Source organism: Zalophus californianus, chromosome 7 (assembly GCF_009762305.2).
Source record: "Zalophus californianus isolate mZalCal1 chromosome 7, mZalCal1.pri.v2, whole genome shotgun sequence".
Taxonomy (NCBI): domain Eukaryota; kingdom Metazoa; phylum Chordata; class Mammalia; order Carnivora; family Otariidae; genus Zalophus; species Zalophus californianus.
In genome coordinates this window covers 61,379,412-61,400,640 of record NC_045601.1, presented here as the reverse complement: position 1 = coordinate 61,400,640, position 21,229 = coordinate 61,379,412, and the positions used below count along the sequence as shown (strand labels likewise).

General features: G+C 39.1%; 1 pseudogene; it reads left to right on the top strand.

The window, feature by feature from the left end:
- Window positions 1-21,229, top strand: part of LOC113927895 — a 56,133-nt pseudogene that overhangs the window by 4,522 nt on the left and 30,382 nt on the right.

Here is a 21,229-nt window from a genome sequence, read left to right as displayed (position 1 = left end):
TCTCGATGTCCATACCTGCTTGATAGTGGCCAGAAAGGAAAGGAGAAGAACATGCTTTCTTCTCCCCTTGGCTTTTTCAGAAATGCTTTCTGTGAGCTGGGGTCGTGGGTCACCTTGACACCTGACACACAGCATTTTTAAGGTCAGGAATAGGTAGGGGTGCAGGGCAGCCGGATACAATGACTGTCCAGCCCCACCTCTCCCTCCCCTCTGCACCTTGCTCTTCTCTGCAGGGGAGGCTCTCCAAGCGATCAGTCTGGGGCCACAGTGACCCTGTAAGTGCAAGAGCCTCTTCCCCTCTTCCAGCAAGCTTCATCTGGGGTGCTGCACACTGCTCACCCAACCCCTCTGGCCCCTACTTCCAGTTCTTTCAAAGCTCCAGAAGCTCAGACCTTAATTCATTTTCTCTTTTCCCCACACTGTGACCATCCGCTTCCCTCCCCCGGACCCGTTCCTCTACCCTCTCATTTTTGTTCGTGGGTCAGAGACCCGTGGCAATCAGGGAACTCATGCATGGGCCTAAATCAAACCATGTTCTCTTCATTAAAGGGAACATATTTTGTCTTCTCAAAGAACCTTACATCATCAGAGGGAACTCTAAATGCTAAACTACGGTACCGTCTCTGGAGTTCTAATACTGTGTATTCTATAGGTTGTGTGACCTTGGGCAAGTCAACATTGACTGTGCATAGATAATAAAATACTGTAAGCATAGATAATAAAAATACTTGCCTTATATTTTTTTTTATTTGGATTAATTGATATAAGTAAAGCCTATGTGGTCCGTCGAAGCACTACCACCACATTGGTTGTTTCTGCTATTACCAGCACTGGATTAGACAATGCTGGCAACTGCAATAAGCCAACATTGAAACCTGCATGTTTAACAAAACAGAAATTCCTTTCTTAGCTTCACAAAGTCCAGTTGTGGTGACTCAACGGCACAGGCACCCTCCATCTTGCGTCCGTGCCATCCCCTGGCCATCTGTTGGAACTTCTCTGGCCAGCAGATCAGCAAAGAAAGAGGGCAGGGTGCAAGGAGGGTTGTGAGGGCAGTGCTGAAGGACCTGGCCTGGAAAGGACGTGCCCTACCCCTTGTACATCCCATTGGCTAGCACTCAAGTCACATGGCCTCATGGAATGGAGGGGGAGCTGTAGTCTGGCTGTGTGCCCAGGAGGAAGAAATCTTCGGTGATCCTATGTGAGTTTAGTTTCTCCCACAACCACCTCATGTCCCTCAAGGGAAATTGTTCCTGAACAAACCTCAGGGCTAACTTAAGATTGAAGTAATTTAGACACTAATTAACTCACTTTGAGTTATCAACTGTTGATATTATCTCCTATCAGCCATAAGCTGTCCTCCCTCTCATTTCCTTATCCGTATCACCATGAAGCAATGAAGTCTTCTAGCTGGATGATTTCGGGGTCAGGGAGCAGGGAGGGAGAGAGAGCCTTAGACTTCCAGGTTGAGTGTTTCTGTCATAGGGAACTGTACAAAAATAGGAGGCACTAAACCAAGTCTGGCCTGGCCCTCTGAGGCTGAGTTGTAGCTGCATACAGTACTGGGAAATGGCCCCAGGACTCCACATAATTACTGCATCTCCCAAATCCCAGCCCGGCCCCTCACTGAGGATTCCTGCCGCTCACTCTTCAGCTCTACATTGGATTGTCAAGTGGAATTTAAGCAGCGTCTGTTTTGCAGGGCCAGGAACAGAACCATCTCTCCGTGGTCAAGGAGCCCCTTACCGTGTCTCCCTCCGGGTCTGGATCTCCTAATTACCTCCTAAGGACCTCCTTCCTATCTAGAGATTAAAAAATATATATATCCCTACTTGTTGAAGGTTACTGGTTTTATGCTCAAAAATTGAAGGATTCAGTTCCCATATTCCTACCACCCAAAGTCAGTTGTGACTTTTGTGTTGTAAGAATTCGTCTTCTCCAGATCCTAACCCTGGCCTTGGTCCAATGGTTGCTTTTGGTGGGATTTTTCTGCGGCCTAGAATCTTCTCAAAGGATTCAGGACCCAAAAGGCTTGGTGCTGATATTATATGGATTATTGGATTAGTTCACCCTTCTTGCCACTGCTTCCTTCAGGCAATATAAGAGTGTTTAAGAGCACAATCCTGAAGCCAGACTGCATAGGTCCCAAATGTTGTCTCGGTCAATTCCTCTGACAAGTCTATGTGACCTTAGCCAATCGCTGGTCTTCATACGCCTCAGTTTCCTCTCATATTATGGGAATAACAATAATATCTGCCTCATGGACTGTGGAAGCATTAAACATTAATACATACGGAGCACATAGAGTGGGGTTTGGTACATAGTATTTGCCATCAAAATTATAAGGTAGGGTACCCCATTTGTTCACTGTGTAATAGACGTAGTTCCCCTAGAACAGAAATTGCCAACCTCTGAGCTATAAATGGATATACTGAAAATATAGACTCTCAGTCCTCAGAGAGGCTGGGCAAGGCCTTCAGTCACCTCCTGCCACGAGCAGCCTCAGGAACTTCTCCCCAAAGTCATATACAAATATTATCATTATTCTATGTGCCACAGTGTGACAAAGCAGGAAAGCACTCCCTCAAAATTTCCTATAGAGACTATGATCAAAAAAAAAAAGGAAGAGAAAGAAAGAAATCTTGTTCCACTAAAGTTGAAACAGCAAGAGAGGATGGACTCAACCAATTTTCCACCACATTAAGGCCATTAACTTCTGACCCAGGTTTCTGAGAAATCTTTCACAGGGCAGAGGATCATACTAGAAGACAGAACAGAGGATGCCAGAATTTCTTAAGCACTGACCTGAACATTTTCCACAGCGGTTCCTGAACTGGGAATTATGGACAGTTTCTGACAAAGGGATACTCGCTGCGGGGACACTTTTCCATTCTCAGGATAACAGAACTCACCCCGAGCCTGGCTGGGATCCCCATAGGAACACTCAACACACACCGCTACGCTTGGAGGTCTGATCCTCCCAGTCTTTGAGTCTGTGGGCTCCCTGGCACCCGTGTGCTCACAGTGAAAGCTGTATCCTCCAAATCCCCAGCCCTGTCTGATTCTTCAAGTCATTCGTGGAGGAGACAAATTCAGGCAGTGGCTCCCTAACTACCCACATGTCAAATATTTTTTTAAGTATGTGCGCAAATTGTATCCATAGCTGTGGACTTGAAGACAGTAATGTTAAGACTTGTATAACAGATGGAAGAATTTTACCAGACAGAATCACTGGAGCACTGATTCAAAGCCAAACTCTGACTTCCTTCAGGTCTCCTTAAATGAGCCCTCCGTCAAGTTATCCCACCACCAAACAGGTAATTAATGTAGTACTTCCTGCCTCAGGCTCACTATATGCAAAAACATCTTTTGCTGAGGAGCGCCTGGGTGGCTCAGTTGGTTAAGCGACTGCCTTCGGCTCAGGTCATGATCCTGGAGCCCCAGAGGGACTTCTCCCTCTGACCCTTCCCACTCTCATGTGCTCTCGCTCTCTCTCTCTCTCTGTCTCTCTCAAATAAATAAATAAAATCTTTAAAAAAAACATCTTTTGCTGAAAACAACAGTCATAATGCTTTGTTTTGCACAACACTTCACAATTTAAATAATGCTTTCACGAGCTTTGATCATAGAAAAAAACCAGAAATCTGGAGAACTATTTCCATTGTAAGGCCCCTCCCAATGCTAGTTTTTCCTGGTCATTTGGGAGGGGGTGATGTTGAGATTCTTGCTGGAATCCAAACACCAAAAAAGAGTTTTCTTTTATAAATGATTATGTGTGTGTGTGTGCGCACGCACACGTATATAATAACTGATCACTATAATTACAGAGAGCTATCATTTCCTGAGCTCCTACTAAGTGGCAAGAAAATGCCTCTAATAGTTTTGCTCTCTTCCTCACTAAGGTATAAACCAAGTGTCCTTTAAAGGACGAAGGGATTCACATTTTCTTGATCAAGCAGCTTGAAACTTCCTTGAAATGCCTTGTTAATCCCTGAATCCCTGATGACACGTAGTAGGTTTGAATAAGCTTTTGATAAACTAATTTTTTAAATTAGTATAATAATCTTCTCTGAGCTCTTCAAAACTTGATGTCCCAATCAAATATGTATCAATATTTCCCACTTAGAGTCACTGAGATTTACAATCAAAGCAATATGCTTTCAAATAAACCGGGGAGTTAGTTCACACACCATTCAAACCATTTCTTCTCTATTACAATAATTTTCAATGTGATACCAATAACTTATGTAGTTCATTAGTTCAAAGATTTTAATATGTATAAAATATGCATTTTAAAATTTGAGTTGTCCATCAATTTTTATACAGTGCATGCTTGTTGTGATGAATGATTTACTCAAAGCTGCTGTAGTTAATGCACCTGATCAGAAAAGTGAATGTACTTCACCAGTTTATCATCCGGTACTTTTATATTAGAATTTTTAATCAGCTCCACCTTAAAAATTTATCTAATACCTTTGTTTTCAACCTTTGTAGTTCCAGAGAAATGTGTTTAAAATAATCATTTTAATAACTTAATGGGTTTGATATTTTATGTCTGAATGAAATTTAGTTACCAATTTCATACAAGTACACTTAATGGGTAAATCAGGGAGATTTAATTTATCTGTTTTAATCTCTCTTTTGGTGTTTTGATTCTGGTTTTTCTTTGACTTTTATGTCATTTTTTTACATTCTTGTTTGTACAAAGCCATGCTAACATTTAAGAATGTATACACTATGTTATTTGCATGAAAATCATGTTACCACCAGATAATGATTGAAGCCAAAATTAATTTCACCAATATTTGCAATGGAGTATTTACCATCATTTGCAGGGTTTTGTACTTTCAATAAAAATATGAATACTGCCATTTTTGTAGGTCAAAACAATCTAATGTAGAATTTCATATGGCTCTATCTAATACAAATACACATTCTAGCCTTAAACTGCAGCTGCTAATTTGTTTAAATTCTGGGAGGATGCATAGTACAGCACAAAGAATATGAACAAGGAAGTTAGTCAACCTTGTTTTGAATCTCGATTCTTCATACATACTAACTCTGTGACCTTGTAAATCTTCTTAACTTCTCTGAGCCCTGAATTTCCTCACGTATCAAATAGTAATTACCACCTGGAAGGTTATCATGAGAATTAAATAAAAAACACATACAAAGCACCAAGCACAGTGCCTAAAAGAAAATATTCACAGAGTATTTTGTTTTTCCTCTTTCTTCTTTTTAAAAAAAATGGAAATCAAATTGGCTCTAAAAACTGTAGTGCAAAGGGCAAATGACAAATTGATCAAATAAGTGTCTCTAATTTGTTGTATGAATCAGGTGTGTGTGCGTGTGTGTATGCATGCGTGTGCACGTGCGTGCATGCCCACTGAGATGAGCTACATGTGACACTAATTTAATTTGGCTTTCTGGCAAGAGTTGATCTTATGAAATGCCTCCCACTTATTTTTATCTCAAATGTAAATTCAGGAAATTTTTCATTTTCTTGTTATGAAAAGACTGTTTTATGAATTAGTAATCATTTAGCAAATTCATTAGATTATGAGGTTAAATATATAAAATATATTAGGTACTTGCATTTAACTATATGACACCGGGGATGTTATCTTTTCAGGTGATCCTGATTGCTCACATTGAGAAACGAATGGGCAGCAAGTTTCACTCCTTTCTCAAATGGAATTTTCCTGTTTTTTACACATCCACTAAGAATTTGTAACAGGTCTACTTTTCCAAAATTGCTTTCAAAGAAGATACAATGAAAAGAGCAGCAATTTTTAACATACCAGCGTTCACAGGGCCAAATGTTTTGTTTGTAGCTTTGTATTCTTTGTTTAAAAAAAAAGAAAAATCTGTCCAGTTTCATTTCTGAGTTTTACTGAAACCTAACCAAGTTTTTGGTGTAGGGTCCAGCGCTTTATACAGTCCCTGTTTTGTTCTTTGATCTCCTGCTTTAGTCCTCCAGAGTCAAAGTAGAGGTCGAAATAAACCCTCCTCAATTCCTGACTTTAAAGGATGAGAAGATAGAGGCAGTTAAAATGTAAGAGAGAAAATATTCAAAGCACTTATACCTTACTTGATCAGGTTTTCAATTCTAGTCACTATCTGAAAGAAGGGATTATCCTATTATAGACATTATATTTCAACTATCTGGGGTTGATATTTTTCTTATGTCAAAGATTACAGTGTTATTTCATTTATCCCAAGACACATTCAAGAGCAGCCACTGAAGTGATCTTTATATGAGACATAGAACTATACGATCTCCCTGCCAAAAACTGTTATTGGCCTAAATAGAACCTAAATAAAACCTAAATTTCTTACTGCACATTGGTGGCCATCTGACTGCCCAGCAACAGAATTCCCTACCTATGTGGAAAGAGATCCCATTTGGTGAGTCTTCCTGAAGCCAAGGGTCCAAGCATTACTACTGCATCCCTGGCCGGCTGGGGCACACAGCCAAATTTCTATGTTTGGCCAGTTGGACCCCTCCAGCTGGGATTCTGCATCCTGAGAGAAGGCCAAAAAGCTATACAGATAGGTGGGAAATTCTTCCTTGTTGAGGTCAATTAGCAGCATGAACTATCCAATGGAGGCACAAACACTGGCATTATCCTAAAGAGAGAGTTTCTCCCCCTACCCTCCCTTAGTTCCTGGCTCATTCTCCAAGCCCGTTTGTTCATCTTTTCCATCCATCATGGATGCTCTCCACTATATTACAATAATTTCCTTTCTGTTTAGGATAGCCATGGCTGCCTTCCCTTGTTTGCAGCCAAGGACCTGACTGACACCTGGCCTGTGAATCTTCCTTTTTACCCAACTTTTTCCAGCGCTGACTGCATTCAGGCTGACTGGACTTTTTTTCATTTCCTCAAATATTTGAATCTTTTCCTTCCCTTCTGCTGAGAGCTCTTTTTTTTTTTTTTTTCCTTTTTCTTCTTCCAGGTCTTACTTTGAACATCACGAATTCAGGTACTAAACATACCTTCCCATGTGGTAGAGATGATCCTATGCTCATGTTGCCTCCTTTTTTTCTCTGCCTCTTTCTTCTTCCTTTGCATGTGTATTAGTCCATTACTTGCCAATTCTTAATTTCTGGGAAGCACACAAACAATAGACTGCATATTCTTGAGATCATAAATGAATAAAAGATAAAATTGTATATCCATTTTCACTATCATTTATAATCACTATATGTTGCATGCAGAGTGTACATCATTTTGAACATGAAATTTAATGTTAACAAAGGTATAAATATCACACTTTGTGTAAATTTTCTTACTACAAGTTGTCAGGCATAATCCTCAAGCCATAAGATAAATTATCTGAAGAGTCAGGTTTGAACAAAAGGAGACTGGAAACTTAGAGATATTTGAAATTCTAAAACTCAGAATGTAGACTTTAATCTGAATGTTATAAACTTTATGCCAAAGAACATTTTCTTGATATTTATTTTAATGCCAATAAAACAAAAGACTGATGTCTCTGGATTCTTTAGCTTCTCTATATAAGCAAGCTTAAAAGGACTTCTGCTGGTTTTTGTTAAAGCAATAGTATTACAACGTTCTTATATTTTCCCTATGCTTGGAGACATTAAAATGAATATTTTCCTACTGTAAATTGGAAATCCTGGGACTTGGGGGACACTGAATTAATCTGTGCTGAAGAAGAAGTAAAGATGACAGTAGAGATTGAAGGATCACCTTGGCTTCCTTGAGGCCCCTGTGGTGGATATATATCATAAATACGATATGTATAGTATATATGTAACTGTGGGACTTTAGCATAGAGCCTTCTGAGAAAGACACAATAGCAATCAGCAATAGGCATGCCAAAGAGCATGAGAGTTGAGCACAATGCCCGTTTATGGAATAAAAAAAATTTTTTTCTCCCTGGAGCAGCAAGAAGAGTGCCTCCATACTTTGTCAAATCCACTTCAAATTATTATGCTCTTCACCCCCTTCATTAAAGCACTGGTATGCAAGTGATCATTCCTAATAATAGGCTCTCCACTACTAGAAGTGGGCCTTTTTCATTTTTCACCAAATTATGAAATAGCTTCCCATTATAACTTATGTTCTGTATACTCCAGCCAAGACTTTTCTCTCATCTTAAAATGCTCTGCTTTAAATGGGCCTCTAATGTATAATTTTATTGTTTGAGCATTTCATTTTCTTTTTGATTTATGTTTCTTTATAGCTGGTTAGACAGCTCTTTGTGATCTTTTGATGAAAGATTCTACATAAATAAAATTGAGTGAGAAGAGGGACCTTGACAGTAGCGTTAGAGAATGCTCTCTGCACTCTGCAAACTTAAGATCAAGATTCAAATCTCAAATGAAAGATTCGAAGAATGCTCTAGCTTTCCATCTTTCTAATTTTTACTTTAAAAATTCAAATTAATGCTGGTAACTTTACCCTATGCTAGATTTAATCTGCAGTATATTGACTAAAGGGATGGTTTGAGATTTTTTTTTTTTTACCAAAATGTGTCTGTATTGAACTGCCAAGGCTAGAATAAGTAAGTAGTTACAATAATGATGCCAACAGAATTCAATATCATTAGCCTTTAAACTTCCAACTTTATTTATCTATTCATACATTCCCACATTCATTCATTCATTCATTCATTCATTCATTCATTACTTGTTATTTAGAACAGACAACCAAATAGGTGCCAATCTTTTCCAAACCAATAATCATCTGGAAAAACTGAAAAAATTTTGAAGTCTTTATGTTATTTCCAAAATCTTTTTAACAATTTTTTAGTATTTCCCTATATATATTCCACACTCATTTAATCCCAGAATATCAACTAGTTTTAATTGTCAGTGAATCACTGATGCAACCTAAGAAAATCCCTTCCTTCTACACTTTCAGATACTCATGAATGCCCTGATTTTTTACCTTTCATCTAGTGTGCTCAGTCAACAGGATTTGCCTTGCTTAATGCAAAGATCTGAAAATTTTCCAGTGACCTTTAGAAAAATAGTGTATACTTGTTGTATTTTGTGCTTTAGCCTAAACATTCTTTTCTTTCTTTTTTTCTTCCCTCAGCTTTCCATTTTAAATAATAATAGTGCTATTATTAACAACTGTTCTTGAAAAATCAAAATGAAAGATACATTAAAAGGAAAAAATTTTAACCTCACAAATCTAGGTGTTTAGAAGCCGCTCAACCCATTTACATAATAACAGGAACAACAAACATTTACTGAGCATGTACAATGTGTTGGGCACTGTGTCGAGGACTTTAAAGTGAACATCTCATTTCTATCTAACCAAACGAGTCTGTGACATGGGTATCATGGTGGTCCAGTTCAACAGAGAGTCAACTCTGTTGGAAGTTGAGCTGGGAAATGTCACAACATCCGTCTGGGACATATTGAAGGAAGGCCATTCAAGATGTTCAGTAGAAAGTTGGAACAATAGATTGAGGGCTCAAGAGAAAGACTTAACTTTGAATATGTAAATTCAGGAATTTTCTCTACTGGAGAAACGACAAGAGTAAGATGAAAGAGCCAGAAAAACTAAAAGCTCTGGACTTGGAAAGAAAGGGGACAGGATGATTCAGAAAAGGAGGAAAAGGGGCGCCTGGGGGGCTCAGTCGGTTAAGCATCTGCCTTCCACTCAGGCCATGATCCCAGGGTCCTGGGATGGAGTCCCATGTCGGGCTCAGGGAGTCTGCTTCTCCCTCTCCTTCTGCCTCTCCCCCCTGCTCATGCTCGCTCCCTCTCTCACTCTCTCACTCTGTCTCAAATGAATAAATAAAATCTTAAGGAAAAAAAGAAAAGGAGGAAAATCAAGAAAATGAATGATATCACACGTGTATTCACCAATAAGACTTGAATATCTACTGTATGCTAGGTGCTGTGTAGTTTAGTCATCAATTGGAAATGGAAAGGAAGCTGAGAGTTAAATAGTTGAATACCAATCAGATATTCAGAGGGGATCTACTGGGAAGTCAGAAGGAGACAAAAAAAATTACTATAACCTGAACTTGGAGCATACCCAATCACCATAATTCTGTATCCTGCTTATTAAATCTCTACCAGTTCAGGATTGAGAGTAAAGAACACAGCTGAAGGTGAGTCAAGGTTTCAATTCTTCTATCTGTATCAAGAAAATATTAGAAGTTTTTCATTAACGACTTATTTTTGATTGTTTATATCCTAAGAGTCAGAGTCGGGAGTGGGGTGTCAGGCAATTGCAAAAAGTCAAGGAGATAGGAAAAGAATAATAATTCATGTAAATATTTCCATTTATAAAGCACTTTTACATACATTTTAACAACAAATTCCCAGAATAAAGCTATGAAAGAGGTACTATTATTGCTATTTTACAGATAAGGAATTTATATGATAAGAGAGAAAGTGGGACGAGCCCACTAACACAGTATCTCAGAGTCAGTGAGGGTTGAAGCCATGACTGGAACGGGTCTTGCGATTCCAATCCCACACCCTTACCACGGCACTGAAGGGGCTGACTCCTGGAAAACTGGAAGGCTCGGGGAATTCAGTGTATGTAGCCTTGGGGGTTTGAGGCTCTCAGTGCAATTGCAGGGGTGAGTGTCTGTAGTTCCCTCTGGAAGCTAAGAACAAAGAGCAAGGGTGTTGGAGGGGAAAGAAGAGAAAGATAGGTGGATATGATCAAAGAGATAAAAGCCAGAGTGATGAGCAAAAATTTTTTACATATTAACTATATTTTTCTTTCTAGAATTTTCGCCCTCTCTTATATTTCCCTCACCTAACATACACAACCTTGTCGCGTGTTCATTGCATTAGGGAAAGCAGAGAAAAGGGCTTTGCATTTCAAAAGACTGGATTCTAATGGAACTCAGGATATAAATACACATTGGGAGAGAAGACGTGAAGAGAAAGAACTAGACTATCCCAGCCTGGGGCTAGAGAAAAGATTCCCCTACACAGAGAAAGTGCTGTTGGGTAGGGAGAGATGGGTAGGGATGGTGGAATTCCCAGATGGGTTTGGGAAATCTGAGAGGAGAGGAACCTATGGCCCTTTTAGGGTAAATATCTGAGTTGCATGGGAAGACCAAGAGGAAGACCATGGGTTGTGCCCAAGCAGAAAGAGGTGTAGACAGCCTCATGGAGTAATCTATAGTGCCAGGTGAAATAAGATACACTACGGACAGAAAGAACTTGTCACTGGGAGCAAAAGATGGCACAGTAGCAACTTGGGCTGGTTACTGAATCGAACAGAAGCAAGAACACCCAATCTATGCAACATGGACAATTAACAATGAAGACCAGACCCTCCCCATCACTCTGCACAAGTGTGTCCTCCCCCAACCCAGAACTTAGACGCAACAGGGAGAAAGGTGGAATCTTGAGCTGACCAAGATTAGGCTCTACCACCTAGGAAATAAGAACTTAAAATAGAAATTAAGCTCAGGAACGAGACTAATGAAAAAGTTGAATTTCTAGACTTAGATTCAGCCTGCCAGGCTGAAGTTGTCTTACAGCAGAAGTGGAACACTGCCTTGGAATCTAGAGATCCAGGTTGGATATGCTGCTAAGTAGCCGATGTCAGGTGGCAAAGGACAGTGCAGCATCATGGAGAGAAACAACTACGAGGCAGAAGAATCCAAGGGGTGATAAATAAGAGTAGAGACATAGCTAAGGACAAAGCTGAAGATGAAGCTAAAGATAGTGGCAGGAAATATGTGGGTTGGGGGTAGGTGAGAAAGGGTGCGCAAATCCATGGCTGGAGTAAGGCTCCTTAGGACAAGAGAGTAAGAAAGAGCAGTCAACAACAGAAGTAGAGTGAGAGGTCATGAACTTCAAATGGAAAGTAACACAGAAATGATGTCACATGAAATGGCCCTGAAGATCAAGGCCACCAATACCAACCCCAAGAACCAGAATCAGTGGACACTAGTGTAATCTACAGCAGGCAGAGGAAATTGCCAGGAAGCAAAAGAGAGAATTGAGACAGACAAGGGAGTCTTGGAGGAGGAGTGTAAATGCATGTGAAGTGACCACGGGGTGAGCCCTTTGGGACTCAGACAGGGAGAAGCAGCGTAGGAAACCACGTTAAAAAGTAAGCCCTGGGGATGAAGAAGCGTTTTGTTTATAAATAAATTGCAAAAAGAAAATTGGATATATTGGATTGGGTTGATAGGCATAAAGGACAATGCACAGGCTAAGAGAAATGTATTTAGTCATTCAAAAAGGTATGTTGACCCCCGTAATCCTTAAAATTATCCCGAAAGCTGAGACAGGTAAAGCGAGACATGATGTTGGCTTTCCATGAGACTGCATCGTAGGAGAGATGGTGGACAAACCGGCAAGTCAGTGACACAGTTCATCATCAGATGAAAAAGCACTGCAGATGCTGGAGAAAGGGAGAGGTGTGCGCGTGCGCACATGCCCTCATAAACATAATGTAAGCCAGACCCCATTTTCCTAATGCGTAGAAGCATTCATATCAGAGACTCAGTCAGTTACTCATGAAAAGTAGCTCTGTGAATTTACTTTCATTCACTTGATCAGACACAGACTGTCATATCGGTTATGCATTACTCTTAAAAGGCAAATGAAAAGTATTCAATGATACGTGACACCAAAATTCCCGAAAGTAAAAAAATCTGGTTTGTTGGCAAGTTCTTGCCCTTATGTCTTCCAGTGATTTTTCCTCCCATGTGACCTCCAGGGTCTCCTCAAGGAAAAGGGAACGCTGCAATGAAATCTACCTCCACTTCGACGATTCCAGGACGATTCTTGCCTGCTGGCTGGAATAAGATACAGCACCAAGAACAAGACATTAATAGTTAGGTAAGTCAACTTTTAAACAAATACTGTGGAAGAAAATGGAAAATTGTAAAACTTATAAATCCTAGTAACATGTACAAAAAATACGGTCCACATAAATTAAGGTCATAGAACTATAAATGTTCTACTGTTACTATTTTTCTGTACGTTTTAAAAGTATTGAGGAACAAATATATTACTTCTTATTAACAGTGATGAATTAAAAGTCATCTTTATTTTTCTTCAGGGGTTTTTAGCTATCAATGTTATGAAAATTATAAATGTATTATTAGACAATAAAAAGATATTGTCAACACACATATTAAAGAAAGGTTATTTTTAATTAAAAACACACAAAAATTTTAAATTAGATTTCCAACAAAGGTTTAGGACAAGAAATTCATTTTAGACATTATGTAGTAATTTAATTGAGACCACTGGAAAAATATGTATATTTTCAATTTCAAATGGAATGTTCTACGTAGAATACATTAAAGTAAAATAGATGTAGTTCTTGCCTTATTATACATGGACTAAACCATTATACTGTAGGATTATTTCAAGGCCAATTTCAGTTTTATGGAATATTATAAATTAATTCCAGTGAAAATAGTATTGATGTCTGCATTAAGATAGGAAAGTCTATGCTACGGTAAAAACAAAAAAAAACCAACCCCCAAAACTCAGTTACTTAACATCACAAGGGCTATTTCTTGTTCACACTAGATGTCCAAAGCACTTCAACAGTGGGGTCTGAAGTCGCTTAGAGATCTGGGCTGGCAATGGCATAACCATATCAGTTGGAAACACCACCTCCTGGGTCACTGGCAAGGAAAGTGGAGGAGAGAGAAAGAGAATAGCTCAGCCATCAAATGCCTCATCCCAATGGGAAAACTAGCCACATGGCCTTGCTTACCTGCAAGAGAGCTGAGAAGTATCTTTTATCTTGATTCCAGAAAAGAATGTGATATTGGTGGGGGTTAATTACTCTCCCACAATAGCTTTTGTCATTTCTTATTGCTAAATACCCCAGTAGCTCTTCATCCAAGATTCTAACTCTACAGCAAGGTAGGGAAAGAGCAGAGGACTAGCAGACACAGCTGTGCCCCAGGCTTGTCTTTTCTACAGACTAGCTGGCCATGCAAATGTGGGCAGGTTAGTTCAACTCTCGCGATCTGGGCTGCCATCGTGATAAAGTGAGAAGGCTGTATTAGATCATCTCTAAGACTCTTAAGGGAGTAAAATTTTGTGAATCTATTTCATACGTTTATATCAAATAAAATAATAATTAACCTCCTCATAAAAATATTTTCAAAAGTCATTTACTTCGCAAAATTCCATTGAGACTTAATTTATTGTTTTGGCCTCCATTGTATATCTAGAGATAGATAGAGGCAGAGACAGAGAAAGAGAAAGAGATGAGAGAGAGAAATATTTACAGTCTTCATTTTCTTGTTCCAACATCCATAGATATCTTTTGACTCCTCACTTTGGAAGGGGACAGTATTAATAATCTTATGCTTCCCTTTAGCTTTCTTTCACTCTCCAACTTTTACCTTTGCTGGTAATACTTACGTTGCATTGTGATATCATAATTAGGTCTATCATAATCATAACTGCATTGTCTGTAGGTTCCCTGCTTCAGGGAAAACCCAAATGAAATCAGCAACAAGCAGCTTTGAGTTCCTGTTTTGTGACATATTATAGTCCATCATTTAATCTCCATAACAACTCTCTAAGGAAATCTATGGTAAAGATTAGAATTATATAGTATATCATTTAATTACAGATGTGGAAATGAAGGTCAGCAAGTCAATGGTATGCACAGATTCTCACTCAGGCCGCCTAAGGCCAGGGTCCAAGCTCTGTCATCTGTGCCCTGTGGCCCCGTTCAGACTGTGGGACTGTGAGGGCCTCCTGGCAGCCTCTACTTGGCCCGGAAGAAGGCGCTGAACCCTCCTTGGTGCACACAAGCATTGAAAATCTTTTACTTTTGTCACTTCAAATTCCTTATAAGCCTACACAGTGTTCGTAAATAAATATATTTCTTCTATACCTTCTGCCTAATTTTCAATAAGCCAGCCCTGATTTCCTTCAGGCCTTCGGCTTATAGGCCAGTGCTTATTTTCATGGCTGATTAATGGTTCTGATCAGTCCTCCAAGCAGGAAATCCAATATCCCTTAGGGGAACCCTAAAGATGCAGATGACCATGAATTCAAGGAAGCCTATTCACAGCAGAAATCAATGGAGAAAGGAGGCAATGTTAATGTGGACAACAGTTCTACCAGTTTCTAAATGCAAGCCCTCCAACAGAGGGAGTGGAGGGAGGGGCGGGGACAACAGAGAATGTATTCAGAATACCAAATCACAGTTGCATCCCTCTAAAAGCCAGCTTTCACAGCTCCCTTCCCAATGTGGAAATTTAAAGCTTCCTTTTTGTGAATTTTGACTGGTTTATGGCCCCAAAAGAAAACTTCCCCCCTCTCGGAGACTACCTCTTGGATTGAATGTGTGTCCAGGTGCCCGAGAGAGCTTGATTTCACAGAAGCCACATCCCAACCACAGCACAGGCATCATTAGAATAATTTTGAGACCGTGGAACTTTATTAAAAACTGTAGAAATGTGAAAACTATAATATTTTCTGTAACAGGTAGCTTACCTGAGTGCAGATACAAGATGATAAAAAATATTCTAATGGGTTTTTAATAGAATGGATTTTTTTAGTCCAACAAAATATAACTCCCCCGTAGCCCCAATTTCATATTCTATTGGTTAATCCTTTACAGATACTGGGACACCCTTGCATCTCTCCCACTTCCTTCTGACTGTCCTATGGAGACCAACATGAAGGAGAGGGAAGTGCAGGTTTTTCAAGGTCAAGATTACAAGGGAAAGGGCTTTACTCAATAACTGGTTTTCTCTCTCCTCTCCCATGACTGACTCAGCCATGAAGGGCCATATCTTCAGAGATCTTCTTTCCTTTATCCCTTACAAGCTCTATTTAGGCTGTTAGGTAGCAGCCTGAAGTCAGAGGAATTTTACTTTGTTTATGCATCAGAAAATTTTACACCTACATTTTGAAACATTGATCAACAATTATCATGCTATCGGGTACCTGGCTCTGTGTTAGACAGTAGGTGGGACAAAAAATGACTATTTTCTCTTACGTTGAAATAGTATATTACATATGCATAGCTTCAAAATTGTGTCACCCATCCTGTGCAGTACCAAGAAACCGATGAGGAGGGGCAGGGTACAGAAGTTGTCAGCTGTCTAGTTTTACCTACATCAAACGTTACTTAGTTTTATTTGGCATTAATTCACACAATCCTACTATAAAGCAAAAACGTCTCCATTAGAAAACACAATCAAGAATCAGCATAAGGTGGAGGCGTCTGGGTGGCTCAGTTGTTAAGCGTGTGCCTTTGGCTCAGGTCCTGATCTCAGGGTCCTGGGATCGAGCCCCACATCAAGCTCCCTGCTCAGCAGAGAGTCTGCTTCTCCCTCTCTCTCTGACACTCCTCCCCTCTTGTTCTCTCTCTCTCTCTCTCTCTGTCTCAAATAAATTTTAAAAATATATTTTATAGGGGAACCTAGGTGGCTCAGTTGGTTGGGCGACTGCCTTCAGCTCAGGTCATGATCCTGGAGTCCCGGGATCGAGTCCCGCATCGGGCTCCCTGCTCGGCGGGGAGTCTGCTTCTCCCTCTGACCCTCCCCCCTCTCATGTGCTCTTTCTTGCTCTTTCGAATAAATAAATAAAATCTTTAAAAAAAATAAAACAAAGCAAAGTGTTAAGGATCAAACTCACACAAATAAACTTTAAAATATATATATATATTTTATAAAAGAGAATCAGCATAAGGTAAGATTGGGAGCTCCATATCCGGGTCTCCCCAAGGAGTAGATTTTCCCACTTCACGCCAAGATCCCTTCCTTTCTCTCTACCCCTCCCCCACCACCATTTCTTTCACTATCCTGCAGCTAAGACAGAATCACCAAAGTGCCCATGGGGGGACATCTGTTGTTTTTGCCAGCCAGCATCCATACTCCAACCTGGCCTTGAGAAACCACCCTAACTCTGCTCTCAACCCATGCATTTGGGCAGGATTAGCCCCACCGCAACTCCAAGAATAGGTCCCAGTTGGCTAAACCAATTCACACATCTCATTCCTCTCAAAGACATTAGGGACAGGCACGTGATCCATCAGAGCCAATAAAACTTTTGCTGAGACTTTGGGGACAGATGCAAGGATTCTTCCCAGATGCACCTGCACCTTGAGGCATGGGATAGAACCGTTACTGTCATCTTTACTCACATGAATTCTGAGAAGGAAAGCAAAGCCAACAAATAGAAAGAAACCAGATAATGATCACCTTCTCTGAGCCATGATTAAAAAACAGTGTTCTTGGACGATTTTGTTACATGAGTCAGTAAGACAGCTTTTTGGTTTAATCCAGCTTAGACTCACTTCTCTGTCACTTGCAATCTAGAGTCCTAAGTGAAATGTTGTGTATGTCCTCTCTTTCGCTCCCAGGAACCCAACAAACCTATATAAACCTGGCAATGATGTGATTGCCCCACAGCATCCAAATTCCTGATTATTACTTGTCTTATTGGTACTTGGCACCTATACGGGCAGAGTGACGGGCTTAATTGTTCATATTGGCTGTGTCTTCTGACTTTACACTCTCCTTCCTCAGACATATAAATAAATACCACCTCTGTCTCTAACTGCATGGAATTATTTCAAAAATGCAGACAGGACTAATGTAAGGAAAACAAAGGTGAGTGCAGGGCTGATTCCTTCAAGTCTAAAACCTAGAATTTTAGGGAGGTATGACATAGTCTACAAAAATCAGTAAACTTGGCATAAAAAATTAATTCATATAAAATTCAAAGAACATGTCACTTCAGAGTTACAAGATGGATTTTAACAAGCTCATCAAAAGTTTTCCATCCAACTATGCACTGCCCCCTCCAAAGGCAATACTATATAGCAAAACTGCCCAGTATTTGGACGTGGAAAGCCAGTAGCACATTCATTTGAGTATTTTTCAACTATGGAAAATCTTTATTGTTAAAGAGAGGATTTCATTTTTGGAATTAAAATGTATTCAGTGCTGAATCTTGTGAATAAGAAGCTTGAATGAGCTGACTAATCCTGTTTTGTTCAAAAATAATATAGAATTAGACTAATTTTTGTGTGTGACTTGAAAATGACTATTTTAAAAGTCATATTTTGAGCAAACATTATTAAATACATGAACTTCCAAAAATGGCTTTTTAGAAGAAAGTAATGCTTGGGTAAACATTTAAGAACTTACATGCTTATAAAAAAAATACCACTCTCATTATTTTTGGCCTGGTCCATTGAACTTAAGATTTTATCCCCTTCAAGATACCAAGTTACAAAATAACAAAATTATGCAGAATTTGGCCTATAATCAAAGCTATTTATGTCTTTAGTCTTCCAGTCCTGCATATTTTAAGAGTAATTTGAGAATAAATTTAATAATGCAATTTCACTAACAATTCCAATCTGTAATTATCCATTAAGCAAAGAAATATCGTTCATGATATTTTCCTCCTGAATATTTGGGTGATCTGAAAACTAAACCAAAAATGTAAATTTTGAGAAAATATTTCTAAAAATAGACCATTTGGGCTGAAACGCAAATTTCCATGTGAATGTCATGCATCCCGAGGCAAAAGAACATTTTAAAATTTACACCTGCCTGAAAGAGTTTAGTGAGCTGTTATTAATATAAATAAAGATTTCATTTCTCAGCAAAAGGAAGCATGCAACTGTTTTATGTTACTTATCGACATACCCATCAGCGTCAGCCCGGCATAGGGCCATCTCCACAACAAGATGCAAGATTCTAGCCCTGAGCCAGTGGCTGGGTGGGAGGAGAAGGCAAGTAAGAACATTTCTCCGCCATCCTCCCTGAAACCGCTAAGTCTGCTACTACACTAGCCCAGCTTTGCTGGGTGGATGTTGGAAAGACAATGGTAGCAGGTGCATTCTGGTCAACAGGCTCAATTTCAACACCTCAGACCAAGCACCTCTCTTAAGCAGATAAACACTGTCCAGCCCCAAACAGGTTCCTGCCCAGCGCCTACCAAAGTTACTGCGTAGCACACATCCAATCGTCAAGCTAATTTCTTGCCTTGTAGATATATTGATTGATTTTTCAAATCGAAGACCAGGACCTACTGAAATGTTATTGAGCAGGTTGGCATCTGTATACTGAGAAGCCACCATACAAATCGCCACAGGATTCTATTAGAATATTTAAGACAAGAATTTTTTCCTTTGGAATGTACCTATAGGAAAGGCCAAATCAATGTCTGACTTACTAAGGAAGCTTATAAAAATAAAAACAAATGAAGAGAGGCAATAACCCTCTGAGTGTAATAAAGAAATTCAGTATTTTTTAAAAATGTTATTTGAACCTATTTTTATTTTCTCTGATAAATTATATGGTGCCAATTCGTTAAAGGTAAGAATAATTTGAAGGATACCTAATGTCATAAAAGATATTGGTGTATAATATATGTATATAAATGCATAATAATGTACATAGCCTATGAAGATAAAAGTGTAAACACTGGATGTATCATGTTTTAGTAAATAAAGATCAAACCAAAAATCTTTCCCATCCCAATTTATTCCCTAATAATTGTAGTCTCAATTATTAAATTCGATGCAAATGATTTTAATGTTTTTACTGAAATTTTTTAAACAAACTCAGATTATAGTGAACAACATAATAAGCCCTCATACACCTGTTATCCAGTTTCAAAAGATATCAACATATGGATAAACTTGCTTCACCTGTGCCCTTCCCAACACACATTGCGTTTTCATCTCATTTCCTTCATAAATACTTACATATGTATGTCGAAAAGATAAGGCTTTGACTCTTTTTTTTTACACATGACTTCAACAATATCATCACACCTAAAAAGTCATAATAGCTTCTTGATATCATCTGACATTTAATTAGAGTTGATATCCTTGATTGTCTCATAAATGTGTTTTGCTTTACTTGGAATCAGAATCTAAATGAGGTTGATATATTGCATTTAGTTGAGTTATCCCTTAGGCCGTTTGTGATAGCACAATCTCTCTCCATTCTTTTTTCTTCCTTGCCGTTTATTAGTTTAAAAATAAGGTCACTTGTCCTATAGTTTCCCACATCCTGATTTTAACCAATTACATCCCACATGTTGTTAACATGGTCCTTTTTCCTTCATAATTCCTGAAAACTAGTAGAGCCAGAGGCTAGGTCAGGCTCAGGTTCAGTTTTGTGGCAAGGATACTTCATAGGAGGGGGCACCTGGGTGGCTCAGTCAGTTAAGGGTCTGACTTTGGCTCAGGTCCTGATCCCAGGGTCCTGGGATGGAGCTCCTCCCTCTCCCTTTGCCCCTCCCCCACTGATGTACTCTCTCTCCTTCAAATAAATAAATAAAACCTTTAGAGTAAAAGAATACTTCATAGGAGGTGCTATGTATGTTCCACACATCACATCAGGAAGCTCATAATGAATGCTTTTCTCTTTTTGTGATTTAAGCTTAGTCGGTGAGTTCAGCTGTTGTCAGAGCCTTTGCATGGGTGATGAAGTTTCCTGTTAGGCTTCCACATCAGATTTTCAGCAGCCGTGGATGATCATTGCCCAGACTCACTACCTCCAAAATCATTTTTAAACTAATAAATATATAGCATATGATATTTTAAAACACATCTTTATATCCAGTACCTCATGAGATGTCTCATTGAGTTATACTAAGCCTCTATTCTGATAACTACAACATGGATATTCTATTATTTTTTTCTGTATTTCAGTAAAGTTTTATGACGTTACAGGTATGTTTTCTGAAGATGACTTAGGTTTTTCCAACTTCACCAAAACTTTTATTTATATCTCCTTAAATTCCTTTTTAGCATTGCATATTTACATGTTTACAGTTTCATTTAATATTCTTAATTTAAATTTTTAACTTTGTGTTAAAGTATCACTTTGAAACAGAAAAGGGTATAAATCCTAAGTACAAGGTGCAATTATTTTTCTCATAAATATACATCTGTATAACCACCACTCAGATAGAAATATAGGACATTTCCAGTGTCCCAGAAAGCTCCCTAGTAGCCTCTCCCAGTTAATACCCCCCATAGGTAAGTACTAATCCAACCACTACCACCATGGATTAATTTTGCCTGGATTCGAACTTCATATAGAGTCATACAATAGGTACATCTTTTGTGTCTGGCTTCTCTTGTTCAACGTTATAATGGGAGGTCCTCCACGTTGTGTGTGCACGGTTATGATGCGTCGTCCTTAAGTGAAAGAATAAAACAGGCTGTGAAAAAAAGAGTATGTGCAGTACGGATTCTGTTAAGTGGTGTGAGTGTGTGTGTGTGTGTCCGTGCGCACGCTC